Here is a 19,651-nt window from a genome sequence, read left to right as displayed (position 1 = left end):
GGGGGCTCAGTCGTTAAGCGTCTGCCTTCGGCTCAGGTCATGATCCCAGGGTCCTGGGATCCAGCCCCTCATGGGGCTCCCTGCTCGGTGGGAAGCCTGCTTCTCCCTCTCCCACTCCCTCTGCTTGTGTTCCCTCTCTCGTGGTCTCTCTCTCTTTCTCTCTCTCTGTGTTAAATAAATAAATAAATAAAATCTTAAAAAAAAAAAAAAACCTGGAAGATCCAAGTGGGCTCTATGTAATGGCAAGCGTCCTTATAAGAGGGAGACGAGAAGGTCAAAAGTGAGAGAAAGAGGCGGGATCCTGGAGGCAGAGGGGGGAGTCATATGCTTTGAAGTTGGAAGAAGGAACCACGAGCCCAGGAATGGAGATGGCTTCTAGAACCTGGAAACGCAAGGAAACTCCCCTTGCCAAATTGCTCCCCCCACCTTGATTTTAATCTCATAAGACTCACTTCGGCCTTCTGGCCTCTAAAACGTAAGAGAATACATTTGTGTTGTGTTAGGCCACTAAGCTGGGGGCAATCTGTGACAGCAGCAACTGGCCCCTCACATGGGGGCTGGAAAGGGAAGGGATGGCGGGGAAGCGAGAGGAAATCCTCCCAAGGATGTTGTCTTGTAGTCACCCAGGCCTTCTGGAGCTTTCCGGTAGCTCAGGCATGTCTTTCTTCACTCCATCCTCCAAGGCTCCGCTCAGACATTGCTTTTCAAGGGGGAACCTGACTTGGCGGAGTTAGCCGTCCCCTTGTCCCTGCACCCACAGGGCACTATGTCTATATGACGGTTCTGGTCGTCCCAGCTCGGCATCCTAGTTCCTGGCCTGTGCATCTGTCTGACTCCCTCAGCAGAGCGGGAACTCCTTGGGGACTGGAGCTGGGGCTGTTGCTCTTAGTATGTTGGATGGAGTCGAATGGAGCTACACCCTCCCCATCCCAGACACGTGCTAGTCACTGTCTCTGCTTTCTTTCATCCCCAAACAGAAGCCCTTGCTCTGCACCTCCAACAAGCTGTCTTTAGTGTCCTGCCTTGGCCATCGATGTGTATGTCACCATGGACATCTCGTGTATTATTTGCACCCGGACAATCGAAGTCTTTCCCCAGGGATCAGGGATCAAGCCCTAGAGGCTCCAGCCCAGGCTGGTTAGAGCTGAATGGAGCAACTGTAGACTCAGCAACTATTGTTTTTATTGGATTTTTTTTTTTTTTTAGATTTTATTTACTTATTTGACACAGAGAGAGAAATCACAAGCAGGCAGAGAGGCAGGCAGAGAGACAGGAGGAAGCAGGCTCCCCACTGAGCAGAGAGCCCGACGTGGGCCTCCATCCCAGGAACGTGGGATCATGACCTGAGCCAAAGGCAGAGGCTTAACCCACTGAGCCACCCAGGCACCCTTTACTGGATATTTTCTATCCCAAGTTCTGTACATCTGGGAAAGCAGGGCTGTGGATGAGGAGAGGGATGGGAAGAAGAGGGCAGAGAGGAGAGGAAGGACTCTCTGGGTCCCCCGCAGGGCCCTGTCCCCGGATTGAGTACATCCCCGAGGCCCCGTGGAAGGCCTGCCCTGGAATTCTTGAGATACTTCTGGGGTCTTTCCAATAGATTTCCTGTTTAGCTTAGCCCAGCCAGAGCGCATTTCCATTATTTGCAACCAAAGAAGTCCTTAAAAATCTGGAATGAACAAGCCTGAGCCAAGAACAGAGTGTTGGCACATCACGCATATGGTACATTCCCAAACCAAATACGGTAAAGCGTCACTTACCCGCAGGTCACAAGCGTGACCCTCTTGCCTTTGCAGGACACGGTGGAAAACGCAGAAGAAAGAAAGAGGGCCTATTGTTCTCTCTGCCTGGCTGCAGGGCGGGGGGGGGCCCCCCGGAAGAGCCAAACGGTAGAGCAGACAAAGACGGTAGAGCAGAGGAAGCACAGGGATGGCTGTGGATTGGAACACCAGGGAGCAGAAGCTACAGCAGAGAAGGGGGCCAGGGTCCAGCCGGGTGCGGGGAGAAGCCACCCTGCCAGAGAGGGCCCTGGCGAATTTCCTGGTCTGTCCTGTGTGCACGGACACCCCTTCTGAAGGCAGAGGGACGGCAATGGCCGTGAGAGGAATGGATAAGCTACAGCGGGGCTTCTCCCCCTGGGCACTCATGGCATTCCGGGCCAGTGAAGTCTTCGTCACAGGGAGCTGTCCTGTGCCTTGCAGGACATTCCTAGTCCGCTCCACCCCCTGGATGCCACTGGGATACCCTCCATTTGTATCAACCAAAAAATGTCTCTGACATTGCCACGTGTCTCTCTCAGGGACAAGGTCACCCCAGGTGGAGAACAGCAGTGCTGGAAGAGAGAGAGTGACAGTTCCAGCGCACAAGAATGAAAAAGCCCAGCAGCCTCGGCCAGTTGGTTAAGGGGCAGAGCCCAACGACTGTCTGGCCCTCAGGTCCCTTGTTGGTGGCAGCGAGCAGGAACCCAGTCCCACCAGCCCCTAGGCCAGACCTTCCCTGATTGAAGCTCCCCAAGAAGTGGCAGAGAGGTGCCGCCCATCCCATTTAGGAAGACCTTGTCTCAGGAAGAAAGTGGGGGCAGAATGGGCCCCTGAGAGGGGACAGCGTTCCCCCAAGGAGGACGAAGTCCATAGGATTGTTTTTCCTCCCTAATATTCGTTAAATTAAGCTTCATTTTAAAGGTTTCTTTTTTTTTAAGATTTTATTTATTTATTTGAGAGAGAGGCAGTGAGAGAGAGCATGAGCGAGGAGAAGGTCAAAGGGAGAAGCAGACTCCCCGTGGAGCTGGGAGCCCGATGCGGGACTTGATCCCGGGATTCTACACCCATTCCGTCTTGGTTTACGGTTTGTTGGGGGGATGGAATTGCCCACCTTTTCTGACAAGATCCTCTCAGTACTTCCGGGTCATCAGCAATCCTGCTTCCTCCTCGAGGCCATACTCGCCTCCCTGCCGACGCCTCGCTCCCAGGCCCCTTCCTCCCTTCCTCACCTGCCCTGGCTCTTTGACCTCCTACACTTAACCATGCGAGTCAGGAAGAGGTAAGGACCTCTTAGCCCAGTCAGAGCATTGTGTGTGATGGACAGTCAAACAGGTGCCACGGGAGGGGGTGCGGGTTGTCTCCTCTCCCATTCACAACGCATGGCCTTCTCCTTCACCCTTCAAGGGCTATGAAAATTAGAGCAATGTAGAGTCATAATTGGGAAAGGAGGAGTGCCATCTGGCATCTGGGGTCTCAAGTCATTCTCCCCGCTTTTTCCTCCAAACATCATGACCAAACCTAAGCTGAGTTTTTAAAAAAATGTCTGGCCCCTACACAAGGTGGTTGTATGGGCATGCCCGTGTTTGTGCACGTGTGTGTGCACGTGTGTGCACAAATACGGAGGGATGTAAGGAAACGCATGTGTGTGCGCACGCGCATGTGTGTGTGTACATATACAGGGCCTGTGCACAAGTCTTCTACTTGGGGTTATTTAGGGTCTGCATTCCGACTGTTGGAAGCAAATATCTCTGCTGGGAGGCCTTTTTCATAGTCAGCAGTGTGGGTCTGGGCACTTCCTTCTGCAGTAGAAATGGGCACTGTGATTAGTTAAGCCAGTGGCTGGGCCCTGGGGAGGCCTGGCTGAAGAAATGTGGGCCCCTGAGCTGGTCCAGGGCAAGCACGCTCAGACCTTCACCCACGGATAGAATGGCCCAATGGCAGGCATGTGAGGCTCCTGGACCATGGCCACTGTCCAGGAGTGTTGCAACTCTGGACATCAAGGTGGGAGCACACAGCCTGGCGTCGGCACGGGGACCCAAGTAGAACTCTGCACTCACCTTGGAAGAGGTGGGTAGTGAGTCATTCCTGCTAGCCCAGGGAGCTTACTCACGGGAACTTCCAAAGTCTAGGCCCTAAGAGACCTCCTCGGAAATCCAAACTCAGCCACGGAAGATGTCAGCCTGGTTGGTAGCCCAATACCCACGAGGTGTCATTTCCAATCCAGGGTCCATGATGATCTCTTGTTCTGCCTCCAAGAGCAGGGAGACAGGCTCCTACCCTGAGACTGGTAGTCATCAGAAGACCCTGGGGCCATCTTCTTTGGATGGAGCTCCTGAGCAAGCAGAAGAAGGTGCACCAGAGAAAGGGATGAAGATTTTCCTTCCAGAAAACATTCTGGGGGACGTGTCCCAGGCACTGTGCCAAGCGCTTCATAACACACCAACTTGGGGATCTTCGAAAGAACACCCAAGGGCACTGAGGCACTTGACAACTCAATGGACACGTGAGCAAACAGAGGCTCAGAAAGAGGAGGTGACTTTCCTGATATCACACGGATATTAAGTTCAGAGCCTGGATTCAAACAAGGTCAAAAATTAGATCCCAAAATGCCCAACAATCAATAAACTAGTTAACTAAATAATGGTTTATTTATAGAATACTGGGCAGTCATTGACATTTCTTGGTAGAATATTTAATGACCCGGAAAGACGTTCAAGATATATAGATGGGGGAGGGGGGAAGGTTGCAACACAACGTATGTTAAAAATAAAATGCAGGGGCGCCTGGGTGGCTCGGTGGGTTAAGGCCTCTGCCTTCGGCTCAGGTCATCGTCCCAGTGTCCTGGGATCGAGCCCCACATCGGGCTCTCTGCTCTGCGGGGAGCCTGCTTCCACCTCTCTCTCTATCTGCCTGCCTCTCTGCCTACTTGTGACCTCTGTCTGTCAAATAAATAGATGAAATCTTTAATAAATAAATAAATAAATAAATAAAATGCAGAAGTATGATTACTAAGAAAAAAAGTCAAAATATTAGCAAGGGCTTGCTTCAGGTACAAGGAGTAAGTATGAGTTCTGTTCTGTGACTTTGTCCATTTTTTCTTACAGTGATTGCTTTGTGACAGGGACAAACCTGAGAGAAAGATCCCAGGCTGTGTTGGGGGGTTGGGGGGGCAGGGGGCGGGTCTCCAGCCAAGATCAGCCCTGAGATGTAGGATCCTAAGGGCTGAGCCTGCCAGAGGGTGTGGTGGGAAGCAATGCCCTTCTTTGGAAAACATCAGACTTTTTCTAGATTGAGCAACCGGCAGGCAAGCCTGGGTGCCTGCCCCAGCTGCGGGTACCCCGGATCTGAGGTCCACCTTTCTAGCCCTATACTAGAGAGAGGGAGTGGGAGAGGGCAGTACTGGACCCAGTCTATCCTGGGTGTGCATGGAGGGGGTGGGGAGAGCCAGTGAGAATTGCTTAAATCTAGGCATTTATGCCCAGTCTTCGGTAGGTGGGGGGCTGGGGTGCCCTCACCCAAAAAGAATAGGAGTGACAGTTGGATTCAGTTATCTAGAACTGTGCCTCTCAGCCCTGTGAGCCCCAACAATGCTCCTTTTAAAAGTTTTTTTTTTTTAAGATTTTATTTATTTATTTGACAGAGAGAGAGAGAGAGATCACAAGTACACAGAGAGGCAGGCAGAGAGGCAGGCGGGCGGGGGGGTGGGCAGGGTCCCCACTGAGCAGAGTCAGAGGCGGGGCTCGATCCCAGGACCCTGAGATCATGACCTGAGCCGAAGGCAGAGGCTTTAACCCACTCAGCCACCCAGGCGCCCCTAAAAGTTATTTTTAAAATATTGTGTAATAGGGGCGCCTGGCTGCCTCAGTCAGTAGAGCATACCACACTTGGTCTCAGGGGTGTGAGGTCAAGCCCCGCGTTGGGTGTGGAGATTACTTAAAAAAAAAAAAAGAAAAACCTAAATAGATAAATAAATAATGTGTTGTGTAATAATGTAACAATCTGAAAGTAAACTTGTTAACCAAATCTACAGACATAATATATATTTTTTAAAGATTTTATTTATTCATTGGCAGACAGAGATCACAAATAGGCAGAGAGGCAGGCAGAGAGAGAGGAGGAAGCAGGTTCCCCACTGAGCAGAGAGCCCGATGTGGGGCTCGATCCCAGGACCCTGAGATCATGACCCGAGCCAAAGGCAGAGGTTTTAACCCAATGAGCCACCCAGGCGCCCTGGGACATACTATTTTTTAATTGATCTAATGCCCTTACCATATTGCAAAGAAACAGTTCATAATAAAACAGTATGTGTATTTCAATATGTAAATCCTCAGGCAGGACTAAGATAGAGGACCTGTCCCCACCACTCCACCCCCGAAACGGCACATACAAATTTCCAAAACTTCCCCTAGAAGAGATTCAACCGTAAGGACCACTGATCAGACTAATAATCACTAGCAGGCAGCAAGTGCTTTCTCTGAGCCAGGGACTCTAAACTCTGTGTGCCTGTGCGTGTGTGTATGCGTGTGTGCACATGTGCATGTGTGTGTGTGTGCGTGCACGCGTGCACACGTGCACACCTGTGTGCATACAGTCATCTAATCTTCAGGACACTCTGAGGCAGGTACTATCACTAGCCCCATTGTACAGATGAGAAACAGAGGCCTGGAGGTTGAGTTACTTGCCCAAGCTCACTCAGCCAGGGAGCAGAGGAGCTGGGATTTGAACCAGCGGGAAGGGTCTTTCCCTGGGGCGGAGGCTGAGGGGGCTGGGGCACAGACTGCAGGGCTTCTCAACCTCAGCGCGATTCCTAAGACGATTCCTAAGATGGGCTGGATACTTCTTTTTGTTCTGGGGGCTGCTCTGTGCTGGGGAAGGTGTTCAGCAGCGGACCTGGACTCTACCCACCGGATGCTTCTTCCCACTCCCCTGCTGGTGGTGACAACCCAAATGTCTCCACACATTGTCAAAAGTACCCCCTGGACGGCGGGGAGGCGGGGGTGGGCAGGCAAAATTGAAGTTGAGAGCCACTGGGTTAGAGTGAGCAAGGTAGGATCCTAGAGAAGACGCAACCTGAGGCAGGCCAGACACGCGGGTAGCAGAGTCCAAGAGAAGCGGGGCAGTGTTCTCTGGTGAGGGATGGGGATGACTGGGCACAGCAGTAAGGGGGGGTTCCCATGGAGGACATGCACAAGAAGGCTTGGGTGGCCCCATGCCCATGGGATAGAGAGAAAGCTGTGATCATGTGGCCAGAAGGAGGAAGAAGCTGCCTTCACGTCCTGGCCTGAGTGAGGACGCCTGCTTAAGACGGGGCACCTGAAAATGTCTCTGCTTGAGGGTCCCATGTTGATCAGAATTCACCCGGCTTTGCCAAGCTGCCTCACCCCCTAGGTTAGCCTGTCTTTCTGACCCTCAGATGACTCATTCCCACATGTGGAGACCCACCTTCCTGTTTTGCAATCTCCCCCCATTCTTAGCCAGCCTCGCAGCCCCACCTTCCCCCTTCCTGACAGCCAGCGGCAGTCTCCCTGGGGTAGAGGGGCTCCTGACCTGTGATCCTGAGAAAGCTGAGGAGTCAGGGAGACAAATGGCTTGGGCTGATCGGTAAGGAGCCTCTGGCCCGACCCTTCTCACCCCCTGGGTCCCCTCTAGGCCTCCAGGAGAAGAGGGGATTCTCAGACAACCCCTTTGGCTGCTGCACTTGGCTCTTAACTGGAATAATTGGAAATGGAGCCAGGAATGATGTCATGCCTCTGCAGAACACAGGATGACTTTGAGCAAGGCATTTACCTTGGCCTCAGCTCTCTCCTTTGTCAAGGCAGCAAGGGTGGACTTGGTAAGTTTTAATGCTCCTGCACTGACATTCTGATTTGAAGATGAAAGCCCCGTGGACAAATCCTCTGGAGAAGAACAGCCCTGGGTTTGCATACTCAACTCACTTCCCCTACCCCTTCCTCCAGGTGGTGCTGATGCAGCTGTCAATCATGATGCCCTCCCCCACTTCCAGGAATGCAGGGGTCAGGAAGTAGCCCAGGCCACCCAAGCAGAGAACCCTACGTTGATGGGTTCATTAATGGACATGCTCCCAAGCAAGTCAGTTAAGGGTCCTTCCTGAAATATGAAAGATGGAAATGATGTTTCTAGAGACTTATTAAGCTGGAAAAATGAGAATCTAAGGTTACTGGCTGTCACCTTCTTGACACAGGAAGAAAGCCCATCTGCAGAATAAAGCCAGCATAGAGTAAGACAAAGCTGAGAGCCGAGAGAGAGAAATCCCTGATGACATTGTTTGAACCCCTGGATCTAACTATGCCTGAAGGTGATGCCCAGTTAGTTAATAATTTCCCTTTCTGCTAGCATGATTTGGAATTCTGTAACTTACAACTGAAAGAGTTCTATTCTAACCCTTTAGCAGGAGGGCTATGAAAGTAAGGAGGGCTATTGAGCACATGGAAGGGGAGAATCAGCCAGCTTACACCCACAGCCTGGGGCAGCAAACCCCAAAACCCCTGGCATATCTCTCCTGTCATGTGCTTTGAAGGTCTCTTAACTTCAGCCTTGGAGGGGAGCTCTCCCAACCTAATCCATGGCCAACACCACCGTGCACATTTCTCGAACTCAAATTTGACAGTAACTTCGAAAAAGGATGTCCTTGGCCCCAGGACATAGCATCCCAGGAAATAGACATGTGGCATCTATGATACACAGCCTCCAGCAAGGTCAGAGAGATGGGGAGCAGGGGTCCTTGGGGGTGTGGCACATGTCAGCACGGGTTCTACATTCATCCTCAACCCCATCATGGGCGGTCTGTGTCCCCTGGCCCTGGGATTACAGGAGCCTGGGGCTTAGAATAGCCCATCAGGCCAGGGTGATGTCTGGCAGGTTGGAATTATCCTTTCTACTGCCTCAAGCCGCTGAATTGAAATCACCAAGTACCAAGGAAGTCACTGCTTGGTACCCCTACAGCATCTGGGTTCTTGGAGCCAGGTTCCACTCTGCTATAGACTGGATTGTGTCCTCCCCAAAGTCATACTCTGACACCTTAACCCCCAAGGTGACTGTATCTGTAGAGAGTCTTTAGGAGATGGTGAAGGTTAAATGAGGTCATAGGGGCACAGTCCTGACTAATAGGCCTGCTGTCCTTATAAGAAGAGGGAAAGAGAGAGAGATCTCTCTCCGAGAACGTGCCTGGAGAAGAGGGCATGTGAGCACACAGCTGGAGGGCGGCTGTCTGCACAACAGGAAGAGGGCCCTCCCCAGACCCTGACCATGTTGATGCCCTGATCTCAGACTTGCACCCTCCAGAACCATGAGAACATAAATATCTGTTGTTTAAGTCACCTAGTCCTTGGGATTTTGTTACAATAGCCTGAGCTGCCCACGATGTAGTCCCCTCCACGCCACCCCCCCCACCCCGAAGGCCCCATGTGCTCCCTCCTGCAGAGGCGAGGAAATCATTCTCAGCCAGGAACTCCCAGCTGTCACCCTGGGCCAGGAACAGCTCGAAGCCCTTGCCGTGCCTTAGCTCACCGAATCCTCAGAGCTACCCTGTGAAGTAGGTGGCATTGTAGCCATCAAACAGACCAGGAAACTGAGGCACCCAGAAGTTAAAGAACTAAGTCCTACAGTAATACTACAAAACTGAATCCCAGCCCCACAGAACAAATCCAGCAGCCCTCAATGCTGCGAAACAGAAAAAAGGGATGAGGAAAATACTGCACAGCGTCCCCCGTGAGAATCGGTCCCCTGTGAGAATCCACAGCAAGGACATCATGGCCTGTCAGCTCAGCATTTAGATGCCATGGAATGAACTCGGGTCCTCTGCCTCACAGTCCACTGGAAGTGGCCCTTCCCTCTGTCCCCTCCAAGGCTATTTCCCCTCCAAGGGGACCTTGCCTAAGTCGTGTCATGAAAAGCAAGAGGTGGGTGACACAGCTGCTCAAAACCCTTCCTGTTCATTCTCTGGTTCTCAAAACACTGCGGCTCAGGCCCCTGTATGGGAGGTGCTCCAGGGGAATTGTGCGGAACCCACTCAGCCAGCATGTCCGGCTCAGGGTGTATAAGCCCAGGTCAGAGCCTGACGCAGATCTTGACTCAGCCCTGAGGAGAGTAACACAATCTGCTCTGTACCCAGTCACCCCAAGGCACTGGGGTTGAGGGCCCATCCCAGGCCCTAGACCCTTCTCATCCAGCCAAACCTCACCCAAGCCTAGTGACCAAGCACCATGGTTTCACCACCTAGCCAGGTCCCCAAAGGTCCTTGTGTGATGGGGCATTGAATCCTGCCAAGGCTCATCTCCAATCTCCAGAGGTCCCCAGTGCCCAGGACTTCGGGCTGGGGTAAGTCATGGGGTTTAGCCTGCTAGGGGATGGGACTGTGACCACAGCCCAGCAGGTTGGTCGCCTGGCTCACACGCCCCATGGGATGCTGGAACCAGGGGCTTTGGCCTGCAAAGGGCCTCTGGCATCTTCTTGTGGCCACACCCAAGGCCCACCAGGTGTCGCTGTGTAGCCAGCAGGATGAGGGCTGAGGCTTTTCTCCAGCACTGACCCTGGGAAGCAAAGGCAGGAGGCCTGTCCCCCTAGCAGTAGCTCTGTCACCCCAGCCTCAAGGCCAGCAGAAGGACCCCTGTGAAGGCGTGTGCTATGGTCTACACTCCTGGGGACAGCGAAGGTCTCCATCCATGACTGGAAATAAGGTGGAAGAAGAATTCCTGGCCTGTCTGCCGAGCTTTGCTTTTCATCCCAGCATGCTACTGGGTGGGACTAGAGGCCCCTCCACCCTTCCAGCCCCCTCTGCAGAAGCTCCCTTCAGCTTCCTGGGGCCCCCCGCCTGCGGCAAACCCCAGCCCCATTCACAGACACCGTCCCCAGGCCCTGTAGACCCACCATGAACACCGACGGAGGACATATCTCATCAGCTCCAGACAGCACAGGCCCGGCCCCTCAAGAGGAAAGTCGGTCAGGCAGGACTATGAGATTCACCCCGGTCATCCCCCGCCTAACCCGAGCCCAGAAGGCACGTCACCCAGATACCAGCGGCATGGAACACTGGGCTCCCGCCCATCCTCCTCAGGCCCAGGGAGGGAACCCACCTGTCCCAGGCGTGAACCCTGCGGCTCCATGCACAGGAGACCCTGCCATGGCAGTGGAACGACTCTCCTCGAGCCCACCCGCTCCGCTGAGTCCTTCTCTCACTGGCGGCCGCTCAGACACCTCCCTCAGGCTCTTCCCTGGAGAGGAAAATCAGAAGGGGTCAGGGGGCTGAGAAAAGGTAGTATTCAATGAGTACAAGCACCGCTCCATGAAGGGAATAGAAAAGGAGAGGAGCCCATGGACAGAGTCACAAGAAACACAGTGGGTGCGGGTGTAGCTTTCACGGGTGCTGGCAGATGGGGGTGGGCCCGCCGAGTGAGGGGCGGGCTTACACAGGCCGTTGTGGGTTTGGTCTAGGGGATGGCTGCTGACAGTGATATGGAGATGGTGGGTGTGTCTCACCCCGAAGTTCCCTTAGCACAAATCATCCAGAGTCTTTCCTCTATTCGCCAATACACAGATACCAGCGGGTCACCTGCTGGAAACTTCGCTGTGCCAGGCCGTGTCAGGGAGACCCCAGGAAACACCCTGTTCCCACGGGCGCTAGTCACAGTCGAGCCCTCAGCAGGGACATAAGACTCATGATCAGGAACGGGTGTGCCCCTGCGTCACCTGCGACACCGGCTGTGCGAGACCCCAACTTTCCAATGTCTGCTCAGAGCCGCCCCCGATCACTCCTAACATGAAAAATACATCAAGCATTCGAGACTTCCCGCAGCCCCGCCCCACTTCCCTAGAACAAGATGTTCAAGATTTTGCACTTCTGTGTGTCTGTGTGTGCACGTGTGTGTGCGTGTCTGATTGAGCACCTCAGTACATCTGTGGCTTTGTGCGTGGGAGGCCTGAAGAAAGGAATTCCTAAGACTTGTGCCAGACCAGCAGAGGAATGGGGAGGTCTCCTAGGCCATTCTCACTGTACAGAGGGGAGAAGAGAAGGTCCAAGGGGGGGAATCATGTGCCTTGGGTCACTCGGAAGTGAAGAGGTTAATAAAACTGGCCCGGAGGCTTGTCTTGAAAGACTTGGGAGCTCACCAGAGGTCAGAGACAGAACCCATGTTGGAACCAGAAGAGCAGAACTCTTGCGTCTTCGGACTGTGGCAGTAGTGGGGAAGGGGGTGGTGACACGCGGTGTCCCCTGAGCCAACCTGGAGCGTGACAATCAGCAGAGACAATGAAGGCAAGTGGTTAAGTGCTCTGGAGACAAATTGCTGGAATCCTGGCCCCATTATACCAGCTGCCTCTGAACAGCGCTGCACCCTCGGTTTCCCCATCTGGAAAATGGGGACGATGACAGCGCCTCCCTCACGGGGCTGTTGTGAAGACAAGATGGATGGATAAATGCAACAAAGGTAGCGGGTTGTCTGGCATGGAGGAAAAGCTGAATCGAGATGTATCACAAAGCCCATTCTCTGCTCGCACGCTGGCCAGCAGGACTCCAGCAGGACTCCAGCAAGCCTGCTTCCACAGACAGTGCTGGCGCCCAGAGACCACCATCCTGGGCTTCTCTTTTTACTGATTTACCCTGTAATCCCCAAACCTGACCTTTAGGCAACTCATACAGAAGGTAGCCTCCTCCGGGTGAAAAGGAGGACAGGGGGACAGCGGGTCCATGCGGCTTTGTCCTGTGGCTGGGCTCGGGGGGCATGGGCGGAGCCTGGGTGCTGGGCAGCTGACCGGTGCGTCCCAGGGAGGGAGGCTGGTGTCTGCAGAACACGAAGCTGCACATTCTCCTGCCTTGGGGTTGTCGACTCCTGCAGGATTCTCATGGCACTACACAAAATAAGCATTCTAGAGAGTTCCGGTGGTTGGAGCTGACACGGGGCTGTGGACGTCCACACAAAGAGTTGTCTCTTTGCGCAGCTCGTTTTTATTTTTGTCATTTGCTCTACTCTCTAGTTCCACCCGCGCTCCACATCACTGCGTGTCAAAACCAGCAGGAACCATGGAGCCGGCCTCGCCTTCATTTCAGGACCAAGGACGCTGAGCACGGGCGGATAATTTTCTCGTAGCTGGCAGAGCCTTGCCGCAGCATCTCCCTTGGGGACCGGGTACCAGGCCTTCCTTAGCAACCGCCAATGGATCACAGCAGAGAGCGCTCGCGGGACTGGGCCCTGGGGTGGGTGCGTTGAAACAGCCACACTTGAGCCGGAGCCGACAGAGCTGGCAAGAGCAGTGCGGGCTCCACACTGGCCTGGGGCCACCTGCCCCGCCCCGCCTTAGGAACCGGCGACAAACAACCTTGCCCGGTGCCCAAGCTCTTGCCAAGCTGTGTCGCAGTAAAACCCTGGCAGGCTCAGCAAGGAGTCCAACTTCAGCCCAGCGGGTAGGGAAACCAAGGCAGAGAGAGCCCAGTGTGCTCAAGGTCACACATCGAGCTGGCAACCAGAAGCCGGACACCCGGGGCCGCCTGCTGGACACTGAGCCCTCCGGCCCACCCCAGCCGAGGCTCTGGGCCCCGAATTCAGGACTGACTGACATTTCCTGAATCCCCTTGGCACAGAGCCCAGAGAGAGGCCCAGCACTTTCCACCCAGGAGTCCTCCCAGCAGCCCCCTCTCACCAGGGGAGCAGAGGCACTGAGGCTCACTAGAAGCCCCCTTAGGGCCTCAGGACCAGGCCAGGAATCCAGCCCTAGAGGATTTCAGCTTCCAGCTGAGAGCCTCAAACACCAGACATCAAAAACTAGGCAGGCCGAGGGAGAAGGGAAGATTAGATCATTCCAGCAGAATGAAGGAAGCCGAGAAACCAAGGGAGGGGAGGAGGGCCAGAGGCCAAGAATGTTTTAAGGCAACCTGAAAACTCCTTCAGATTCAAGCAGGCCCAGACCCTGGCAGCTTCCCCGCTGCCTGACTTACTTTTGGCCTGTGCAGACCTGGCGGGGCTCCGCCCCTCCTCGGGGTCAGTGCTGGTGCACACGCGTGTGCGGGCACTAGTACATGAGGGTCACGACGGCCTCAGGAGCAGTAAGTACGCCGCACTCGGTGTGCCTGCCCGCATTTGACCACACGCACGCGCGCGTACACACGTGCAGGTACCCGGGCTGGGCATGCAAGCCCAGAGGAGTATATGTGTGTGTTTGTGTGCAGTCTACAAACATGTTTTCACCAAGCTCAAGGAGAAGCAATCAGTCATCTCCCAGGAATCCTAGCAACAGCCGTCCCCAGGAAGGGCTCCTGCCAGCTGAAGCAGCCGTGAGTCAGCAGAGGCTGCTGAGGGAGGGGGAGCTCTTGCCCCCACGCCCGGCCGCTCCCTCTCCCAGCCTGGCTGCCTTGCCTGGGTCACTGCTTTGGCACTGATGTCCGAGAACACATTCCTGGAACTGGCCAGCACGGGCCGCTAAGGGGTTTTTCCCTCCTCCTCCCTCTCCCATCCTGTCCTCCTGGCCCTCCCCACACCCGCCCTTTTAATTCCCCCCTTCTTGCATCAAAACGAAAACACCGCATTCACGAGTTCAGGAGCTGCAGCCAAATGGCAGAGCTGGCCATGGAGGGGACGGGATGGGACAAGGGGCTGCCTGGGCCTGAGCGGGCCAAGGTCTAGGCCGCCTCCGGGCCGTGCAGCAGAGAGGGCCCCGGTGGGGACTGCTGAGCGTTGCTGAATTCCTATGGGGCAAAAGTGTCTTTGCCTGGGGCTCTTCAAGGTAGTGGCTTGCTGAGAATTGGACTGTGCCTACCTTTGCCCCATAGCAGAGCCGGAGGTCGCTAACGCAGATGACCAGGGGGGAGGGTGGTCGAGGAACACAGAGGCTCCATTACTAATCGTGGTTCTATCTTCACAGCACCCCTTGGGACGATAGAATTATCTCCTCTTACAGATGGGGAGCTGGAGGTGTGGACAGGTAAAGGGGTATGGCCCAAGGTCACATAGCTATGAGCCAGGGAGCTAGACGGAATTAGACCAGGCTAGAGGGGCCTGGGACCCTTAACAGCTGGACCACGCAGCCTTTTTACTGGAGCTGCCCCTGGGAGGTGTGCGCCAGGATCACCGCACCTAGAGAAAAAATAAATACAATAGAAAACAATCGGCTGGTGCTGTCCGCTCTCTCTGTCCCTCTCCCCTCCTACGAGCAAACAGATCTGGGTGAAGAGCAATCTGCCATCTCAGCAGCCGCGGAGGCAGGGGCAGTAACAGCCTGGCCCAGCCCGAATCCCTGGCCTCTTTACTGGAGGCAGGAAATGAATAAAAGCTAAATGAGTCTGAAAATGCCAGGAGGCAGTGTTTATCCCCTTCCCCCTCCCCCTCTCCCTGGCAAGGACCGTGTATAGTTACAGTTTAATCTTGGAAATGCCAGACAGCTGTTCCCCGTTGCTAAGAGACTGGCCCACATTATGCAGATGTCAGGGACCTCAAATGTCTGCCGGAAATTACAGATCATGTTGGAGGAGCAGAGGGGCCTTCTCTCTGCTGGGGAAGCGCAGCGGGAGACCTGGGGAGGGGGGGTTGGCAGAAATAAGGGGCCCACCCCTTCCCGGGTCCCCCCCTCGGTGGCTCTGGATCTCCACTTCTGCAGCCCTGGCTCCCTCCTTCCTGCAGCTCCCACCCCACATCCGGGCCTTCTTCCTTTGACAACTGTGCCGAAGCCCATCTCCACCCTCCCCCCTCCAGTTTTCCATCCAGGGTCCCTCTGTCTGTCTTACAGTTTTTCCTGCCTCTGGGATGCAGCTAAGCTGGCTGGGACTGTGCTGGGAGGGGCTGGCCGTACCCTAGGAGGATGGGATCCCACTCCTTGAACCCCACTCACCTGCTGCTGAAAATGGACACACACACACACACACACACACACACATCTGCCCTGCCTGACATCCCCCTCCCACTGTAGCCACTGAAACCCAAGTGAGGGCCGCCATGGCAACACAGGCAGGCTACCAAGAGCTGCCATAGGCCTGGTCCCTGGGGAAGGGGACGGCCATGGGTGGGGGGAAGGAAGAGGGGGAGGGGAAGCCCTTGTCCAAAGACTAAGGTGGAGCCTGACCGAAGGTGACAGGGGTAGGCAGGAAGCAGGCACAGCTCCTCACTCAGGCTGACGAGGGTGTGGAGAGCCTGCCAGTGGCCAAAGGAGCGACTGGCATCCACGGCGTCTACAGGATGATCCCTGGGTCTTGTGGGGGTGTGGGGCTGAGGCCTGGGTACAGAGTGGATGCTGAGTGCCCACTCCTCCCCTGAGAGCCCACAAGGAACCCTGTGGGCGGACACGTCACGTTAGTACCCAGGCATCTAGGTATCTGCTGTCCCTGGTGCCAACTGTGTCACCTCAGCTTCCTCCAGTCTTATAAAGCACACAGTGAACGTTAGGTGCCACGGAAGGGGGCTCTGAAGGTAAGAATGTGTGTATGTGTGTGTGTGTGTGTGTGTGTGTTCACCCCAATGTGAAAGCATTTTAGAAAGAGCTTCGTGGGAGCCCCATGAACGCAGGGCCTTCTGAGCACGCCTCTGGTGTCCCTAGAGATGCCCGCGAGGCTGATAAGAGGGGACACTAGGTACATAGCTTTTCCGGGTACCCAGGTCTTCCCCCCACAAATGGATATCACCTTCAAGGAGGCCCTCACTGGCTGTGTCCTGGCTCCTCTGGTCAGCTTCTCAACCCACACATTTCTGCAGCCAACAGTGATGTTGGGTGGGGAAACTGAGGCATGGACACTTCTGAGACCTGCCCAAACCATCACAGACATTAGCTTCTCCTTGGGCCCTCAGAGCTACCATTCTCCTACCCATCCCCTCAGGGTCCAGCGGGACCATGACCTCTGACCCCATGAGTTAGACACCAAGGCTTCTCCTCCCCCATTGTTAGCTCCCAAGGCTTCTCCTCCCTCATTGTTAGCTCCGGGAGCTGGGTCTCCTTAGCTGTCATTCCCCTTCTGGAAAATGGAAACAGATAATAGTACAGACCTCTCAGGGTTGCTGCGAGGGTTGAGTGGGATAAAGGACAACCTGCTTAGCTCTTGCTAAGCTCTCAATATATTTTCGTTCTTTTATTAAGGTGGAGCCATTCCTGGGCCCTGTCTCTTTAGAAAGGAGCCAGGCTTCATCAGTGAAAGGAGGGGGATTTCCTTGGGCTGCATATACACCTGCTCCTACCCTACCCCAGCCTCCTAGCACAGTGGCCGGTTTCCACCTCTTTGGAAGGCTCTAGAAAAATTGTCCGAGACGGTGTACCTGGGAGAACTCTGAGGGCAGGCCCTAGCCACCAAGACTAGAGAGGTAGGGGTTTCATGGGGCCTCAGAGAAGACACTATAGCAGAGAAGGGGTGCGTGGTGGAGGACACGTGCCCCCTTCCCCATGGAAACTGCTGAGCCAGCAAGGATTTGGCGGGCAAGAGCCACGGAGACTGAGTCATGGCTGGCTCCGGCTCATTCAGCCTCAGCGGCCCTCAGAGGCCTTTGCTTGGCGGGAGGGAGGACGTGGCAGCTGCTCAGCCCTGTCTTTGTTCCTCTTCTCTCTCCCTCAGCCTCTCCCACCCTGCCATTTCCTCTCCCCTGCCTGCTCTCCCTCATTCACTTTCTTGGCCTCCTCCTTCTCATTCTCCCACCGACCTCAGTTCCCTCCCGCTTTCATCCTGCCCTTGAAGCGCATTTCTTGCTTTCTCATCCTTTCTTCTCCTTCTGAGCTCAGAATCACACTTGGCAGTCTCCCCTCCCACCTCCCTTTCCTCCCCGGTGTCCTTCCCTCCCCCCTCCGTTCCCTCCCTCCTGTCCTTCCTCCGCCCCTTCTCCTCCACCTCCCCCAACCTCTCAGTCTCCTCTTCACCTGAAGGAGACACTTCAAGTCCCCAGACTGACAAAGCCAGGTCAAGGTCATCTACCAAACCCTCACCAGCCCTGGTCTGGCAGACTGGGATCCAGAGACCAAGGTCAGAGCTGAGCAGAAAATCAGAATGAGTTGGGGAGAGTTTTTTTTTCCAGAGATCGGACAACCCCTACCAACAGTGGCCCTGGCTCCCTATTTAGAGATTTCCTATGCCAGGTGCTTCCAGCTCCCTCCTGCCTAGGGTCCCAGTGCTGCAGGGGCTATCAGAGTTCTGACCCTCCCTGGTTCTGCTCGCCTCCTTTCTCTCTGCCCTGGTGCAGGGAGGCCAGGTGAGAAAGGCAAGAAAGAAATCAGAAGCAATAAAAAACTGCTCTCAGTCAGAAGGAAAGCGGCTGGGGGAGGATTGTACCATAGGTGAGGTGAACCTTGGGGTAAGAAACAAAGTGCAAGACTTTGAAACCAGATAGGGTGAACTTGAATCTTGACCCCGCTTCTTATAAGCCAATGAACTTGAGCAAGACACTGTACCTCAGAGTCCACCTCTGTAGAATGGGGATAATAAGAAGAGCACCTCCTTGCCAGGGCTGTTGCAAGAATGCAATGGAAAAGTGCACAGGAAGTGCCCGGAACCCTGGCTTCTCCTAATCCCTACTTCCTCCCTCCTTGGAGAAAGGAAGGCTTCCTGGAGGAGGCGGAGCTTGTACTGGGTGTGGAAGGATAGATAATAATATAATCATATTTCTGTGGTGTTGAAACCAGATGCTACGCTGATCACTTTGAATGTATTGTCTCTTTCAATACCCCAGCAACCCTATGAGGCAGTTATTTCCTTATCCCCGTTTCATGGAAGAAGCTGTTGAGGCTCAGCAAAGCTAGGCAATTTGCCCCAAGTCACACAGCAAAGTGGAGAAGCAAAATTCTTATCCCTTCTGCTCTTAGTTGGGGTGGGGTTGGAGGACACAGCAAGAGTGACCGCAGACAAGACCAAGCACAGTGCCTATATCAGGCACGAGCAGGTGGACAGCAAGGGTCTGGCTGTGGTTACGGGGAAATTCTGACTGAGCGCAGGGCAAACTCAGCTCTCAACTCCCAGGTCAGACTCGGAGCTTTCCAGTTTCCTAGGTCAGCCCGCCTGAACTCTTGCTGTTGAACCACAGTGGGCAGAAGCGGGGTGGGGTCCAGCTTCCCACCATGGAGCACCATGTCCCCAAGGTTCCCCCTCCTTCCCACCACACCCCCCTATAATCCAAATCCGTGTGGTTACGTCCAGGCCCCCAGATGGCAAAAATGGTCTCTCTTGGGGTTTTTTTGTTTTTTGGTTTTTGGTTTTTTGGGGTTTTTTTTGCCACCCTCTGTTGTATAACAAGGATAACCGCTCCTTCTCTGGGGAATCAGGACAGGGCCTGTGGGGCTACTGCCTGTGATCGCAAACAGGCTTGGGTAGAGAGGGCACGACGACAATGACGGGAGGCGGGTGTCTTATGGGAAAGAAGGGCAGTGAGGCCTTGAAATAGATGGTTTCTGGGGCGGCGAGCTAGGGGGACCGTAGCCAAACAGGTGGAATTGTCCCACCTAGGTTCCCTGGCCTCAGCACCCTTCCCCCAGCCATCTCGGATTACACCCAGCTCTGCTTTCAAAAAGAACTCCGCAGTTTCCATGGCAACTCACCCACGTGGTCTCTGCCTTGGAGGCTGGAGTGGGGAGCGGTGAAGGGCAGCTGACTGGAGGCACGAGGAGCTTCTACAAGGTGAGGGCAGAGTCCCACCCTCCTGCCACCCGCCCTCTCCTCCAGGCCCCCGGCTAAGGCCTCAACAAAGCTCCCAAGGAAAAGAGGAGATAGACCTCCGGGACAAAAAGGCAGCAAGGTCACTTCCCCCATATGTGCCCTTGGCCATGGGCCCTAGGGCAGCATCCTGTCCCGCCTCTGGGCTCTTCAAGGAGAGGCCAGGGGACGCCCTGAGCAGGAACATGCCTTTGGTTGCATCTCATCTCCCCTTCCTTTGAAAGGGGGTGGGCGTTCTGTGCTGGAGCCAGGGTTTCAATCCTTTCTAGTTTGG

The sequence above is a fragment of the Lutra lutra genome, chromosome 7 (genome assembly GCF_902655055.1).
Source record: "Lutra lutra chromosome 7, mLutLut1.2, whole genome shotgun sequence".
Lineage (NCBI taxonomy): Eukaryota > Metazoa > Chordata > Mammalia > Carnivora > Mustelidae > Lutra > Lutra lutra.
The sequence above is the reverse complement of the archived record's forward strand: the minus strand, read 5'-3'. Positions refer to the sequence as shown.